Below are 18,663 nucleotides of genomic sequence, written 5' to 3' on the forward strand. Positions count from 1 at the left end.
ACAGACACCTCTTGGCCACCACACACCCTCCTTGCCTGAAACTGCCAAAGAATTATTGATCATTCTAATTGACACATGCAATAAAATTCTATAAGCCAAAGAGTAAGAAAACAGGTCATTCTCAGTTCAAAAAAGGAGAGCTATTAGGTTTCAATACAAAAGTTAAGATATTGGAAGTTTTCTTTGTATAGGAAATTATCAATTCAGGAAAAATTAGCTATAAATGTTGAGGAGTGATGTTATTCCATGAGAAGGGGAATTATCACCTTAGTTCTGTCCACCAATTAAAATACACATGCATTTCAATAAGATTTGTTTTACTACTTTTAAGGCAACTTCATGAATAATCAAATATTTGCAGGAAACAACTTGCATGAAAACAAAACAAAACCAGATATGTAATAAATACAATTTCAAGGATACTAAAAACATGCAATAGGAAACAGAAAAAGAAGATTTTGAATCCATCCAATTTATTGACTCTTGATTTTACTTTTTGCATTTTAGGGATCTTGTTAAGGAAGTCAGGTCCTAAGCTGACATGGTGAAGATTTGGGCCTACTTTCTTCTATTAGGTTCAGGGTCTCTGTTCTAGTGCCTAAGTCTTTGATCAACTTTGAGTTGATTTTTCTGCTGGGTGAGAAATGAGGTTTATTTTCATTTTACTACATATGAATTTCCAGTTTTCCCCAGATAGTTGAAGAGGCTATCTTTTCTCCAATGTTTATTTTTTGCACATTTGTCTAGTAAGAAATAATTGTATATGTGAGAAAATAATTACAACATGCACCTCAGATAAAGCATGAAACTGCAGTATATATAAAGAACTTAGAAAACTTAACACCCCCCCAAAAAAAAAACCCAATCAATTAAATGGGCTAAGGAATGGAAAAGACACTTCAGAGAAGAAGAAATATAATTGAATAACAAACATATGAAAAAAGTGTTCATCATCTTTAGCAATTAGGGAAATTCAAATCAAAACTATTCTGAGATTTCATCACACTTCTGTCAGAATGGTAATTATGAAGAATGTAAGCAATAATAGGTGTTGTTGAGCATGTGGGAAAAATGGTACAATCATACATTTCTGTTGGGGCAGCAAATTGGTGCAACCACTCTGGAAAGCAGTATGGAGATTCGTCAGAAAACTTGGAATGGAACCACCATTTGACCCAGTTTTTCCACTCCTTAGTTTATAACCAAAGGACTTAAAATCAATATACTACAGGAAAACAGACACATTAATGTTTATAGCAACTCAACTCACAGTAGCTAAACTATGAAACCAAACTAGATGCCTTCAAACAGATAAATGGATAAAGAAAATGTGATAAAGAAACAATGGAATATTATTCAGCCTTAAATAAGAATGAAATCATGTCAGTTGCAGTGAGTGGATGGAGCTGGAGAATATCATGCTAAGCTAAATAAGCCAATCCCAAACAAACAAAAACTGAATATTTTCTCTGATATACAGATAATGATTCATAATGGGGGTGGTAGGGAATAACAGAGGAACTTTGAATGGTGCAGAGAGGAATGAGGGGAAGAGGAGGGATGTGGGGAACAGGACAGTGGAATGAGATAGCCATTATTATCCTCTACACACATATGATTACACTATGGATGTGAATCTGCACCATGTATAGCTACAGGATGGAGTGGTTGTGCTCCCTTTGGGTACAATGTGTCAAAATGCATTCTACTGTCATGTATAACTAATTAAAATAAGTTGAAAAAATTCAGGAAACAAAATATAAAATTATGGGAAATTAAAAAACCTTAAACTCTAAGTGTAATACTGTTTTACATAATAAAAATATACTCTTTATAGCATCATTGAGTTTTTCTATACTTTCAAGTTATATGCTACCAAAAAACCAAAAAAGGAACAGAAAAATTAAAACATATTAATATCCCAAGACATGTTTTAATCATACAAAAACGTGATACTTTGTAATGGTAATTTTAGAGAAAAAAACGTAGTACCCAAAAAAGGAAAACTTAAATAAAAGTGTATTTATTTAGATAAAGTTACCAATGCAATGGAAGCCAAACAAAACATGTAAGTATTTATTTCTCAAATTTATTGTTTCACACAGTTGTCTCTAGCAAGTAGTTACCTATATTTCATATATTAAATTAAATGTAGATAAAATATCAGAGAATATTTTGCTGAGGAGGTTACACTTGTATTTCAAAATAACTGTTAAGTTCTCTGTGCGTTCTTTCTGAGAGGTAATATTTAAGAAAAGAAAAAGAAGAAAGAATAGTGAATTAATAAGAATCAGAACCAAAATTAACACATTTGAATAAAGCAGTATGGTGGAATAGGTAATGCATGTATATGAATATTAAATCATATTATGTAAATTTTGAAATAAAAAAATACATAAATATAAGATGCATGTATGATTATACCACATGTAAAGGGTAAAGTGAATGTTATATTACAAATGTATAACTGAAAATAATAAATATTAATATAAGATATTTAAATTTATAAAAAATATATTCAACATATTACATTGTATATTTTATACTGCTAAAAATTATACATAAGTTCCTACTGAACCATATAAAAATAAAATTAGCTATTTGTAACAAATGAATAATTTTCTAGAAAAGCTGAAAATTCTGAGAGTTGATGACAAAACATTTGGAAATATTATCATTCAGTATAATGAGAAAATGCATAGAAAGTTTAAAAGAACAGCCCATAACCAAAATACCATTCCACTTTATTCAAATAATTATTTGAAAGATAATTATAAATCATTTAACAATATTTTAAACATATACAAAGAAATGTTTATAATTCGAAGATACCTTAGACTCCATAAAACCCCCAAAATAAACACAAGCCTTAGAAATCCTACTGAGAAATATTCTGAGCACCTTGGCTAGGAGGAATTCTTGACCTTCTTTTCGATGTCTGTTTTTCTTTCTGTGTTCCATTGCATTCTCTCCTGCCTCTACTACATCTGCCTGAAGTACTAGATTTACTGATTCTGACATGTCTTAAAGAGTCAGTGCTCTCTCTGACCATAATGCAGTGCACTCTGTCCCCAAATCCATAAGTTGCAAACAAGAGATTGGATTAAAAAAATGTGGAGATAAGTGCTCTATTTGAGGTGCATGTGGTACAGATACTCTCCCATTCTGTGGGCTCTCTCTTCACATTCTTTACAGTAGGAAGTTGAATCTATTTGGAAAACTGTAGATGAGTGGCATGAAAGGTATCAGAAAAGTTGAGGGAGCATGGAATTGCTGAGTTTTAGATGCACTATTTTTAAGAGGGCATTTTTGAAAACAGTACAAAATTAATGTAAATTGGTGTGATATTTTTAGTGAAAAATTTTGCTAAGCTGTGAAAATCAGCTTTTATAAAGTAGCTGGAATGTCTTTCCCACTTGATTTGGATTCACATTCCTTTTGCTTTTTAGAATGATTCACTTTTGGTTCTTCATCTTAGAAATAAATTTCAAGGTGCATTCTATCCATTTTAAGCTGCTTTTATTTGCTTTTCACTTGACTCAGCAGATTCTTTGGGGGTTTTGCTTTGTTCTTTCAGAAAAAGCACTAAAGGCAGAAAATGAAAAAAATATTAATGTGTTCTTTTTGTTTCTGAACAGCTACCATGTTTACTACTACAATATATTTTGACTAATCAGTGCAATGTAATGAATCTTAAAGTTAATTGGCTATCAATTGAGTCAATAAATCTTTTTCTTTCTTTCTTTCTCTTCTTTTTTTTTTCAGTGTGGGAGGCTTTATTTCACTGTGGGGAGCCTGGACAGAGGGCGGCAGGTGGGGTTGGAAGGGCTGGTGGTCAGTGGGCCTGGGTGGGGGCGGGCTGTCCCAGGCCTACTGAGGAGGAGAGACTGAGGCCTGGCGTGAGCCGTGACCCGAGTGGGGGCGGGTTGGGGAAGGGTGAGAGCTGGGTGGAGGAACAAGGGCTCCTCCTCTGGGCTGCACCCCACTTTCCTCCTAGGGGGCCTCAGTCCCTCCTGCTTCCTGGGCTTCATGACCCCCAATCCTGGCTGCCCCCAGTCCAGAGGGAGCCAGGCCACAGAGGACAGTGGACAGGAAGCTGGGGAGTCAGGAGTGCAGGGTGGGGTTCACGGTGTGCAGAGGGGTGGCGGCCACCGGGTCCCTCAGTTCCTCGCAGCAATGACCACAGAGAGTGCTACGTCCACCAGAGCAACAGCCGTCCCCCCTGAACAGCCACTTCCAAGGGATGGACCAGGTGCCCTTGCCGGGATACTTGGCTAGCAGCAGGCTGGGGTTGCCCAGCATTTTCCGATAGGGAACCGTCTCTGTGCTGCGCTGAGTCATGTGCTTCTTCACTACTTTTGGCAGCTGCGCGTGGATCATCTTGTTGGAAGGTTCCAGCTTCAGGGCTGCCCTCAGGATGGGAATGGCCTCACTGTATTCGCCTTGCTGAGCCAGCACCCTGCCCCTCCAGAAGAGTGCCTTGATGTTGTCGGGCTGGTGCTCCAACACCAGGCTGCAGGAGCGCAGGGCTTCAGCTGCGAGGCCGCCAGGTTGTTCGACACTTCACCTTCAGCTGCAGGAGCTGCTTCTCCTCGAAAGTCATGTCCACTTTGGCACTCAATGTGATGGCCTTGATGGCAAGGTCGAAGGAGTTGGCTGCCAGTACGAAGTCGGCTTGCTGGTAGTGGGCGTTACCATACTCCGGCTTCCGGTTGATCAGGGCCACCCACTCCTACCCGGTCAGAATCTCCAGGTCAGGCCCATCCACAGCCGTCTTCAAGGTGACCTCCAGACACAGGGCTGCGTGGGCTGGGGATGTAGGGGCTCCTGCTGCCCTGGGAGCCATAGCAGTACTTGGAGTCAGCAGTGACCCTAGCTGTCTCACCCATGTCCATGAGCGGGACACTGAGGTCCAGGGCCTGGATGACGTCGCAGTTGCCCAAGGTGAACACCAGCTCTGGCTCCTCCTGTACCTGCATGACATTCTCCAGCAACATCTGCAACTGCATGGTGACCACCTGCCCCTTGGCTGGTCGGCTCGAACCAGGTAGGCCTGGGACCAGTGTCTTCTTTCTCAATAGCCCATTCCCCAGGATGTCCAGCCATTCTTCTGGAGCTGGGACTGGAGCAGGCTCCGGCTCCATGGCTGCCAGGAACTCTTGGGTCAGAGCCCCAGGCTGCTCAGCCTCCTCCAGAGGGGACTGTCCCATGTCCTTGAGAGGTGGCAGTTCACTCAGGTCATCACCCTCCTCTTCCTCCTCTTCTTCCTCACCCTCTGCATCCTCAACCCCATCCAGCACCTTGAAGTCTCCAAGAGGTGAGACACCAGAAGGCGGTGGGACACAAGAATGTGGTGGGACAGTGGGCTCCGAGGACTCAGCACAGGAAGCCATACTGCTGGGGGGTTGGGAACTGACCCTCCAGATCCGGACCCCCGCCTGTGGTCCTGCGACCCCCTCCCTGCCCCCTGAGTCAGTAATTTTTTTTCTACTATTGTTAATTTATTAAGTGGTACTGGGTAATCAACCCAGGGCCTGGCACATGCTGAACACAACCTCCACTGAGTGTCACTTCTGTCCTCATTACTTTTATTTGTTGTAAACCAACATTTAAAAAAAAATCTAAAAAAATTCTTACAGACCACATTTTGATTCATTGTACACAAATGGGGTACATCATTTCATTTCTATGGTTGTGGATGATGTAGATTCATACCATTCGTGTAATCATAAATGTACATACATGTAAATCTTTGATGGATAATTTGCTTAACTGGAAAACCTAGGTACCCATAATTAAAAAAAGAAGATTCATTCTCTATGAAAACTCTTTTGTAGGAATCTGTTTTCATTTTCATTTGGATTTATTTCTGCTCTAGGATTTGTTTTGAATATTTTGTGAATATAATCACTACATTTTTAAAACTCTACCTTCATTAACAGTTGATAAGACCCTTTTCAGGGAAGTTCATTGATGTTTTATTTTTAAAGGAAAAATACTCTGTTCACAATAGTGTTTTGAAAATGAACATGATAACAAGGACTTTCAAAATAAATATACCCAATTTATATTTGATGACAAGTAAAACTTCCTGCTGCTGTGATCATTTACAATTCCTTATTTTTAAGAAAACATTTCCATTTTACATTATCTTTAAACGTTTAATGGAAAAATGCTGGTTATATTAAAAAGTATCATGACCACAGCACTCAGTTTTTCAGCTGACTCTTTTGAGTCTGTTTATGATCATACTTTCATTAGGTTGAAATAGTTACATTTATAATTGATAGAGTGGGTTCACTTGGCTAAACCTGAGGAAAATTGGTGCAACTTTCTATTAATGGGGAGCTGTATCTTTAAGGATGACTGTACTTTATCCACTGATACTGATTTGGCAGTTGGTACTGTTGAACATTTTTATACATGCTACTGTGAAGTTATGTACGTTAGTGTTGAAGAGGCTAAAGGGTATCCTATGAATTTTGGTGTGTCGACTGGCTGTGATTTCCTTTACATTTGGATACTTACTCTACAGAATACTTACTCTACAGAAGTTCACAGATTAGACACCAGGCAGTAGTTTTTGAAATTATAGCCAGGACAATAAGAAAAAGTAAAAATATTATTTAAAAAATTGGTTTTATTAATTTCTGTCTCTCTTTTTTGAATTACCTTCCCCCTTTGCTCAACAAATACACATAAAGGAGTTTGTCACATTTCAACTTTACCTTTCCCTGTGTTCTGATGTTAGTTGACATGTATATGACTGGATGTGTTTGTTTATTATGCTTCTAAATATCATGAAGTTCATCACTTTGGAGGAGCATAGATAAAATTAAATTGATAGCATGTCAGAGTTATTTTTCTATGCACCATGACATCATTAAAATAAGTGGTATAATGTTAACAGCTTCTCAGGTTTGTAAAAACAAAACCATAAATTACATTGATATCAGATATGAGTTGAGTATCTATAAAATATAATGTGCATCTCAAAATACTGGACTGCTGTTTGATGACTGGATATTGCTACATGATTTTTTCTTATTCTTTATATTCTTTTGGAGAGAGAGTTTTAATGGGATTTGAAATGTGCAAGCTTTCTAAATAAGATGCAGTCAAATAAAGCATGATTAATTTGTGTTTGCATTTTTCTTTTTCTTAAAAATATTTTAGTGTATTTAAATTTTTAGGTAGAATATGAAACCAAATTAATAGCTAGTACCACAGAGTGGACTTAAATGTTTGGTGTTTAATAAAAACAGCTTCTCCATAGGATCCCAAGAGATTTACAGAAAAGGGGTAAAGTCCTAATAGTAAGCAAATAAAACTCTTGTTTCAAACAGATTATATAAAAATTAATTTGTACTTTATTTCTCTTTTTTGATATTTATAAAGTGCAGATTTAACTAAAGGTAGTCGTATCCTTTCTCTGTACAGTGCCAAATATAATTATGCAAACAATAGTCAGTCTGTTACCCCAAAATCCCAGTGTTTAGCTCTCAAACTTTAAGTCAATGAATTGAATAAAGATTAAAGAGGGTTAAATGTAAAAAAAACTATGACACATTCCAGATAAAGGGAAGCAACCAATACATTAACCTAACAACAATAGGTTTAACATAAAACTTTTCCAAAAAAGCTTGACAACATTTCATTATTTTGTACTAGAATATTATGGATTATTTGGCAATGCAGCTTTTTACTACTAACCAATTATAAAGTCAAATGAGGGGAAAACCTAAGAACAAAAACCAGCATGACATATGAAATTGTTGGCACTATCTGAAAATTCATGAATCTTCAATGTAGATAAATCCCTATGTTTTTGTTCATGTAAGCCAAAAACTCATTAAAATGTGTGTAACAACACAAAAAGAATTTTCAATGGAAGCTTCTTTCCTAAACTCAGACATGCTTGAATTGAATTATCCTAATCACAATTACTCCAACAAAGGTATCACCTTAGGATGCTAGCAACATAGCAAACTCAACCTACCCTATCATAATGATAATCAATGAAGTAACAAGAAAGATGCATTGAAGAATGGACAGGGTTAGAAATAGCTAGAGGTCTTATATTTACATGGGAAGACTTTTGTTGTCCTTTTTCAAAATCCATGTTTGTTCAAGATTTCTAAGAGGGTATGACCATAGGATTTAAAATTAATAATATTCTAAAGTATTACTACAACTTAGGGTAAGAACAACTTAAGAAAGAAAAAGTGTTCCTCAGAGGCCAACACATCTGGCAAGCATGTTAAGAAAATACACTTTGTTTCCCACTTTTTTAAAAGAATATTTACTGGGGTGCCAAACTGCCAGAGTAGTTGCCAAAATGAAGACTGCTAAAATTTAGATCCAGAGTTATTCTAAGAAAGTGAATAGGATATACACACAATTAAAAAGACAAACCACACCATCCAAACACCAGAGCATGCATTCAACTCTTCCATTTCATAAACTCAATGGACAGACAGGAAAAGAACAAAGGTATTCAGAGGTACATAGAAGTAAAACAGTCAATGAAATAATCTGGGACAGAGGTTTTAGGGAACAGTATACATGAAAGGAAGAAAGCAGTTAAGTGATATTTGATATTAGGCAGTTAGAATTTATCTTTCAGTTTAGTTAGCAGGTTACATCAGTGCTTTACGTTAAACTTGACAAACTTACTAATTTCCCCCTTTCATTTTAAAATAACTCATACCATGGAAGCATCATACAGGAAGATGAGACCCAGTGAAATAAGAGGCCAAGGAGAACTGGAGGTGGGAGCAATTTGAAATAACAAGACCACTCAAAATGAGATTCAGCAAACCAAAGTTGTCATTTCTGCAATACCCTTTGTCCTCAATTAACTACACTTCAATTTACACCTAAGTAAACTACAAACATTGTAATGGTTTACATTATGTCTACTGCACATTCTTCCACCAAAACAAAAAAGGAAAAACCAAAGAAGTTCCTTTTCATATAAGGTACACGATTAAATTAACCCCATTTTCATATTTAAGGTGAAAGTGAGTGATTTCCCAGCTTTCATTTTTCTTTTGCTATCAAATGCCTATAGATTACAGGGACTCAAGCACGTTAAGCATGACAGAAAATTCCTCTCTTGTAGAAAATAAAAGTGTTAAGTCTAACTTTTACACAATTTGTAGAATAGTTGACATGATTGCTGTAAGTTTTAATGTAGTTAAGAACTGGACTATAATACAACTGAAACATGCTGGTGAGCTGAGCAAGTATAATAAATGAGGTAACATACTTGACTTTTCTACATGTTTTTTGTTTGAATAAAATTATAAAGAAGTCAGCAAGAAGTCACAGATGAAAGAACAAATAAAATAGGTGAATTGTAGAGTTACGATGAGAATAAAAAACTGTTTAAATGGACATAGTAGTTTATTTTGCAGCAAGAAGAGAGACAGGTGGTGGATAGCAAGGGCGGAACAGGAGAATGTTCAGCAACCTTTGCTCTTCCAGCCTGTCCCACCTCCTCCACTGCTGATATCTACATTTTCACTGCTGGGCTACTTTACCAGGATCATTTGAAGGACACCTTCAACTAATAGAGGAATGCCTTTCCATGTTTATTTTAACTTTTGCACTAGTCTCTAAAAACCCTAATGCCATGCTCCCTTATGACCTATTCTCCTTTGCCTTTAGGTACAACTCTTTTACTGTCCATATCACACTTGTATCCTAGTAACATTCTTTCCATATCTTCATTGGTATGCTCGTCTATGTTTCTAAGCCATTTGGTGATATTTTTCAAAATGTTTACTATTGATGGTGTCACGTCCTAGCTTGAAACCCATTGCTCCTCTGTAGTAGGATATTGTGATGGTGTAAAATCGCTCCTGGCCTGCTATATTCCATATCTGTAACTTGGTATTATTTCCTTGTAACTCAACTGTTTTCATCTTAAATTCTATTCCTATGGTGGAAATAAAGGTAGTATTGTATGTGTCATCCAAAAAAGGATGCAGGTATTCCCAATCCAGAGAACTCAGTCAGGAGTAGCTTGAAAAGCAGGTTGTTTGTCTTCTTCGACTTTTGGAGGAGCAGCTCAAGCTCTCAACCCCAATGACCCCAAGGGAACAGTCCTTCTCACCATGACCAACTTCTCACAAGAGCTTTCTTGGGTTGGAGAACTGTGGAAGAATGGGAGAAAAGGAGGGCTCTAGAGGACAAAAGGTGACCTATAGCCTCCTCAATGAAGCCTCATCCATGGCCTTGTCCTGTGCCTCCAAGGGTGGTGACCAATGCTCTGCTGCTTCTCCCAGCTATTCTGACAAGTTCCCATGTTTATATTTTTCTTTAAAAACTTTATAACTCAATACTAACATTCCAAAAATACTGAGGAGGATGAAATTCAAGACAAAAAATTCAAAGGACGAATAAAAAAATACTCAATGAAATCTGAGATAATACAAATAAGCAGTTTAGTGAATTAAGAAAAATAATACAGAATAAATGAGCAATAAAATAAGCATGTAGAAATTGGGGAAAAGAAACAAACACAAATTTTGGAAATTAAAAATCTCGATAAGTCAGATTAAAAATTCAGTTGAATACAGAAACAACAGAATGGATCAAAAGGAAAAGAGCCTATCTGAACTCAAAAGATGATTTTGGCAAAATATTATATTCAGAATGAAATAGAGAAAAAAAGAAGCCTCCATAACACCATTAAAATATCAAACATTCATATAATTTGCACACCAGAAGAAAAGTTACATTCATAATACATAGGAAACAAATAAATTAAAAGAAGAATAAAAAATTTCTCAAATATTAGGAAAAAAATGGACATTCATATTTCAGGTCACTTAGAACCCCACACAGAGACATAGTCAGAGATGAACATCTTTATGAAATGTCATAAATAAGTTTCCAAAAGTGCAGAAGAAGAAAGAATATTAAATTTGCAAAAGATGTGTCATGCCACAATAAATGAAAACCCATTTGACAAACATTTTACAGTTGAATCTCTAAAGGCCAGAAGGGCATGAAATAATATAATTCAAGTCCTGAAAGAAAATAACTGTCAACCTAGATTAATGTAAGAGCAAGGTTATCATTCAGAATTTAAGAATAAATAAATACCTGTTAAGCATAAACAAAGGGAATTCATAACCACTAGTCCAGCATTATAGATTATATTTAAGAGAACTCTATCTACACCCAGAAGAGAAATAAAGACAATTGCAATCATGAGAACATGTGAAATAATAAATCACAATGAAGGGGTAGACAAGTAAATTGATATAGGAAAGAATCAAACATTATTAATGTTGTAGACCATCAAAATTCTAAAAAGAGTAAAAGATGAAGAAATGAACATAGAATATTCAAAACAACCAGAAGAAAATTACTGAAATGGCAGAAATAAACACATATCTTTTAATAATAATTATAAAATAATAATATAATAATAATAATTCTGAAACACATATCTTTTAATAATAATTCTGAAATAAAACTCAATTCTCTGAATAAAGAGCAGACTGACTGAATACATTAAAAACAAAACAAGATTCAACAATATGCTGTATATAAGAAACTCACCTAAAATGGATCAAACCCAGTGTTTCACCCGTGCAAGGTAAGCACTCTACCACTGAGTTACACCCCCAGCACCTGTGTATGCTCTTATTATGGGAAGACTTATAAAGTACACCTGAGATTTCTTTATATTATTTATATAAATACATGTTAATCTACATTTTTCGTGATTAAGAAAAACCTGAGCTATTTCAAATAAATTTTTTAAAAAATTGTCTACTTTTAAAATTCTTCTGAAAGTTTTAGTCAACAAAAAATGTACTTTAAGAATGATAAATAATGGTCCCATGCTGGTGGCGGCCCTGCGCAACAGTCAGGTCTGTCAGCAGAGCGGCGCGGAGGGCGCGACCTGCGGGCGGGGGAGGGGAACTGCGTGCGACCTTCATGGCTCTAGTCCCTGTGCCAGGGCGAAGGTAACAAGGAGAATCCCTTGGGAAGGCCAAGCTCCAGTCGCCTGTATGGGGACCCCTGCCGGGGCGTCAGGACCACGCTGCTACGCTTCCTGAGGCTATATCACTTGAGGTCAGAGAACTCTGGGAGATCTCGCTGCTGGAGCAGGAGGTACAGAGCCTGTGCAGCAAGCAGGATATCATGGGCTGGCTCATGGGTGTCAACAACTGCTGCGATGGCCTCTTCCAGGTCTCTTATGAGTATGTGATCCAAGCGCCCAAGCTCGGCCCAGCAGGAAGTGGCTGCCCAGGTGCCCCAAGTTGCTATGCTAACTGCGCCTGGTGGCTCCCAGTCCTTGCTCTCTGCGCCCCGCGCCTACTTCAAGTCGCTGAGCAAAGCCTTCCAGCGGCTGTTGCAGCTGCAGCAGGCGCCGCCACCAAGCACCTTCCAGCTGCCCTGCCTGGGTTTTCTGTAAGGCAGGGGCGTCCTGCAGCCTTCATCTCAGCAGTTCTGCAGTGGTTACCACACCAGCCAGGGTTAGCGAAGATAACTGGGACGATGAGTAGGAGGACAGCTCCATGGTGCCCTATGAGCCTGGTGCGCTGAGCATTGAAGCCTACTCTGACCAGGGCTTGTCGTCTGGGGTCTGCAGTGTGGCTGACCTCTACTGCTTCTTCATGTGCTGGGACTTGTTGCTGATCCGAAGGTAGATCTGCATCTCCGTGGTACTACCATTCAGGAGCCAACAGCTCGGCCATGGTGAATGGCAACTTCAACCTCTTCTTTACTTCTCAAGTCAGGTAGAGAGGCCTTCGTCAAGAATATGGATATGCTACACATGGTGCTAGGGCCCTACAGTCCTAAGTGGCAGGAAAACCCTAACCCTTCCTGTGCACCATGGAGGAACCCACCAAGCAGACCAAGTTCAAGGGTAGGAAGAGCTACATCTCCTACAGCTGGTGCCCATGCATATGCAGGTGCTGGTGCACCAACAATACAAGCAATTTGGCTGTATGTTTGCCTGACTGAGAAATTTCCTGTCATCTCTGTACCACACCTTCTGGAGAAGCAGAGCACTGACTTCTTGGAAGAGGACTTCCTCTCCAATGCAGAAAAGACCTGATCTGGTAGATGAACCATATGGCCAAACCACCCAGTGCTGATACAATGTGATGTCTTCCATCACTTCCTGACCTGAGATGTCCCAAAAACACTCATGTGTGAGAAAATCAAGAATGTTTAGGATTTAAATGATTGGGTTTTAAATGCTCTGACCTAATCAGTGCATTAATCTCTTGAGAGGGATTAATTGGGTTGTAAATCAAGGCAGAAAATGTGTGGCCAGAAGAGGTGGGTCTCTGGGGGTGTGCCTTTGGGATTTATTGTGACCCTTGTCTGCAATGTCTCTCGTTCTCTCTGTGTCCTCGTTCCATGTTCCCAGCTGTTTTCCTCCTGTGCACACTTCTGCCAAGATGTTCGGGAAAAAAAATCAAACAAACAAGGAATTTTATTCAAGTAAAAAGAAAAAATTAATACCTAAGTATATACTTCTCTAGAGGCATAGAGTAGAAAGAAAATGGGAGAGTTTTAGGGGTATTTAAAATTGACTATATTTCCATGCCTTTTCTATGATAAAGAAACATTGTTCATTTTATTTGCTGGTTACTCATATTTACATTTTCTTGAAAACACAGCCTTACAGGCATAGAGACATTGCTCAACAATAGGGAATACCTTACAATTTTGACTTTTTTGCTTTGTTTTGTTTTTTGTCTTTTCTTTTTTTTCCATTTGAAAATTATCATAGAAGCTAGAAAACTAATGCTGCTGTCTTTGGAACTCCAATGGACTTATTTTCTCAATGTAGGATTTCTGTATCCTTTTTGCTTGATCACATGTGCTTTTGTTAAAGAGAAGATAGGGCGGCTTGGAAAATTGTGTGGGTGATAATGGGGAAGAGAAATCTAAGGAAATTCACTTATTCTATACCAGTCTATCTTTCTTGCTGATATCTAGGAAAACTTCAGGCCTGATGTTATGGAGAAGAAAGGGAAAAAATAATCAGCACATATGGATACGAATGTAAGTTGAGTTACTTCAGTTATAAAACTAAGAACACATTTTAAATATATGTTTATATATTTCTGGGTCAAAGGAAAAAGTCTAATTTGTGTCCTTTCCCAGAGATGGAGAATATTGTCTACAGAATCTACTTGCTATTTAATTTCTCCCAGGAATGCAGATATTTTTCAAATATACTTATTAAGAAGCAATAATAGATTTTTGAGAAATAAAAGCCACCCCTGTTTGAGTTGCACTGTTTTGATGCTAGGTAAAGTATTAAAGGAAACCAATGAAGCTCATTATCTATTGATTGTAATTGGGATAATAAAGTCACCTCCTGATGCCTGTAGAATTAAGCTTTACTTCAGGAAGATCTTGACTGTGAGTGGTTGCAGTGCCTCACATGCCTCGGTTCTATATAAAAAGGGGACATTGACCAGCTCTCAATCTTAAAAGAACTAGGTTGTCACAACCATAATAGTATCAGTTCATATCACTGTTGCTTTTCATAGTCCTATTTTCACTTACTGAAGCTTAATGTTTATAAAATATATAATATGATTCATAGATATTAAATGTTTTTATCAAGTTAAATGATTGTTTTTCTACTTGTTTATTGTGATAGCATTTGTTACTTAAAACAATGTGTCATACAGAGAATAAAATATTTTTCAGTTTTTGGACAAACTAATGATGTAGTCTGTTTCTTTAAAGAAGTTATTAAGAAAAGAGGTTTTTATTTCTCCTCACATAGTAACAGGAAGGTTATTTTTCTTGAATTGGGTTATTTCTTTATGTGGGTCAGGGAGCAGAAGGTTACACTATTTCAGATGAGAATACAATTCAAGGATTCACATAAAGAAAACTCATCAATAATAATTTTAACAAAAGAGATACCTCCAGCTGAATAAAATGACAGTGACGGGAATACAGCCTGTCCTTAAATTTGTCAACTCAATAAGGTGTTAATATAATGGTCAATGGGAACATGGCCATGTCAAATATAAGCAGCTGCTTCCTGTAGTTCTGCTTTTAAAAATAGCAGCATTCAGCAGTGCATTTACATATAAGCCTTTCAACGTCAAATTTAGTCTAGTGCAATCAACACTTTCTGCATTCATAGACATTATCATATTTTCTTCTTGGGAAGAAGGTGAGAAAACCATACCAATATCAAACTTCAGATACTAATATTTATGTCTTTAATGGAAACAAATTGCTACCTTTTTACCCTTAAATCAGGCTTACTAAAAGTTAACTTTTAATTTTATTCCCAACCTTAGATAATTTAGCTAAAAATGACTCATAATTTACGGAGAATGAATGTGATGTATCATTATTAAATTGTTTTCCATAAATATTTAAAGGAAATTTAAATATTGAAAATAGACAATAAAATCTTGCTTGATATAATCATTTAAATATCCTCTTTAGACAACACTAATAATTCAACAAAAAAGTAATTTGCTTACTTAAAATGTAACATTTTATATTAAGGAATCTGGAGGCTAATATACTAATAATGTCAGATTGAGTAAATCCTTAAAACATTTTATTTATAGAGGCACAGCGAATCCTAAGTGTTGATTATCAAATGTTTTTTAATATATAGATTCCAGGTCCCAAATCAAACATACATCAAATCTTACTTCTCAATTTGCTTATCTTTATAGAACCATAGTTTGAATTAACTATTCTAGAATTTAGCATAGCATAGTGTCTCAAACCACAAATTCCACACACCTAGTTCTCCCTTCCTCCTCCTACCACATATCATGGGTCATTAAGTTCTATTGGTTTTTCAACTTTGGTGACTCTAAATAACAGCACCTGCTAACTGGTAATGAAAATACAAATTTGTATCATCTTTCTGCTAAAATATAGTGAACTCTACTCTGAGTCCCTCATCCATGTTTCTTATATTCTGTAACCCATCTTCAGCATTATAGCCACTGAGATTATTCTAAAATGTAATCATCATGGTGTTACTCCCACCTTAGTTGACATTATTTGTTCAATCTTCTCTGTGGTTCCTACTGCTTAATAATAAATTCTGAGTTTATTAAAGGACCATGCAATATACTCCCTAATTTCTCTTTTGCCTATTTTGCTTTTGTTATAGAAATATACTGTGCATTTCAATCAAACTAAAACTCTTCAGTTCCCTTAACTGTCTGGTGTATTTCTACTTTGGCAGATGCTACTCTGCCACCTGATCAACCTCTTTTCTCATCACCAACCTCTCAATATCATTCTGTTCCCATCTGGAAATATTCAACTCCTCTTTTGTGATCCTTAAAAATCTCCCTTTTTTGAATGTATACATACCTACAATCAACTTGTTGACTTGCTGATTTAAGTCAGTTCTATTTTGGAAATATTTGCAAAACTGCACGTACTACTTCATATCAAAATTATTTACTCATATCACTATCTTCATTCTATCACCATGAAAGTCAATAATGTTACATATTTATCTGGTTATCCCTAGCACTTCTGACATTGTCTGAATATATTGTGATGAGAGAGACATTTGTTGAATTTAATTGGCTTAAAATGAACCAAAAACATGTACTTATCTAAGGTTCTACCACTTAAAGTATCACTGTACTCTAAAGACTCAGATCTTTAGAGTACAGTACTTTGAGATATCTGTGGTCCAGCAAAGACAGTTGCCCCTTACTGAGAAGAGCTCATATTGATTACAAATAGATTATTAAAAAAGGAGTTGAAGTCTTATAAATGAGACAGAATAATGAGAATCAGTTTTTATTTCATTTTTCATTGGTTCTTTTGAAGACTCAAACTATCAATCTTCTTTTCTACTTTTTTTAAAGGTACAATAACATTAACCATCCTGAGAATCTTTGCTTGTTCATTGCATCAGTTTTGAAAAGTACTTTCAAGGAAAAATGCTAATAAATTGTTACTTGATCAAAAGTGATGCTTGCCCTTTTGTGGGACCAGCCTACTTCCAATGTTTCATTTCAGTTTATCCTCCCTCCATGGATGGGAGAAATTGTAAATCCTCAAGACTTACAGGAACTGTTAGAGAGTGGTCAGAGAGATGAGACACTAAAGAAATAGGATTCACATCAAATAAAATTGTACAAGGTAAGAGGAAAAGAGCAATTTGCTTCTGTGATGTTGTATATGTAATATAAATAGAAATCCTTTTAAAACCTTTACAAAATATTTAGGGTGCTTCCTAGTCATATGTTCCATATCAATTGAAAATGTGAAATTTTCTAACTGAAAAATTTCTCCACAAGACATTCAATGTCACACTAGCTTGACTAAATACAATTTCTTTTCAATTACTTTGTGTATACAACATTTTAAAAGGAGCATTCATGTTTTATCTCTGTGCTTCTAACTCTGTGTTTGTGTCACTATACCTCAATTAGTAGCTCAAGAAATGTAAACCAAACCTTCTGAGTATTCTAAAGTGAAATCAGTTCAACATTATGTTAGCAGCCAAATGACAATTGAGAATTTTCAAAAATAGCTTAGGTTTCATCTGATTTACCAATAAAGGGGCATTTCTTTTATCTATTATATGTAAAATATACTTAAAATGAATTATCATGTTAATATAAATAATAAATTGCCAGAATTCTCCATGTGCACATTCTAATCTGTGGAATAAAGCAATGTAAATAAAGAGCAAATGAGAATAAGTATGTATTAAATAACAATTAAAAAACCAAGTAGTTGAACATTTTAGAAATGAGAGGTAAAGTATATAATCAAATACAGAAGATAACTTCAGTGCTAGAAGATAGACATAGTGGAAGAAGCAAAGACAAAAAATAGATTCAGAGGCAATTTTACTAATAAATAACATGAAATTCCAGAATTACCAAGTAATGAACAGCAACTTTGAAGAAATGGCAAAATTTCTGGATTACAAGAACACTTTTGTAGAACTGCTTAGAACTGTTTTTCTGACTAAAATGGAAATAAACCCTATTTTATTATAGGAATCCTTCTTAAGAAGCTCCTGAAATAATCTTTTATGTTTCCTATATTCCACCACAACCAAAAAATATCTGTTATTATACAAATCAACAATTGAGTTTACATATTTGAAAATTATAAAATTGCAATTCACATCACAGCTGAGTTAGGTAATACTACTATAACACTGCTTATGATTGGATTTTCTATAATTAATCAAAGTCTTAAAGGTGGCACTTATAAATCTGGGACATCATTAATTTATTTTATATCAATTTTATTTGGGTATAATTAACTACAGTAAAATGCTAACATTTAATTTAAAATTAAATATGTTTTGACAAATTTACAAACCCTGTGACCACAAACATTATTATGGTATAAGACATTCATCATTTCCTTGGAGACAATTTCTGCCCAGCTGGTCTTAGTCAACTATGTATGATTCTGTTAGATTACATCAATGTATTCTTTTCTAAAATTTCACATAAATAGAATCATGTGATATGTACTTTTCATATCTGGCTTTTTTTACTCAAGGTATAGTTTTATGAGATTCAGTTATTAAATTTAGATCTGAATACATTTTAATGCAGAATTATTTTCAATTGTGTATGTGTGTGTATTTATTATTATTACCAGATATCTGTTGAGGACTCTTTGTGTTCCCAATTA

The 18,663-nt window shown here is 36.0% G+C and overlaps 2 pseudogenes; both read right to left on the minus strand.

Annotated features, from left to right (window-relative positions):
- Window positions 1–4,160: 4,160 nt before the first annotated feature.
- On the minus strand, window positions 4,161–5,393 carry LOC124973635 (peptidyl-prolyl cis-trans isomerase FKBP8-like; annotated as a pseudogene).
- Window positions 5,394–9,467: 4,074 nt separating this feature from the next.
- Window positions 9,468–12,544, minus strand: LOC124973700 (ras-related protein Rab-10-like; annotated as a pseudogene).
- Window positions 12,545–18,663: the final 6,119 nt, after the last annotated feature.

The sequence above is a fragment of the Sciurus carolinensis genome, unplaced genomic scaffold, assembly GCF_902686445.1.
Source record: "Sciurus carolinensis unplaced genomic scaffold, mSciCar1.2, whole genome shotgun sequence".
Lineage (NCBI taxonomy): Eukaryota > Metazoa > Chordata > Mammalia > Rodentia > Sciuridae > Sciurus > Sciurus carolinensis.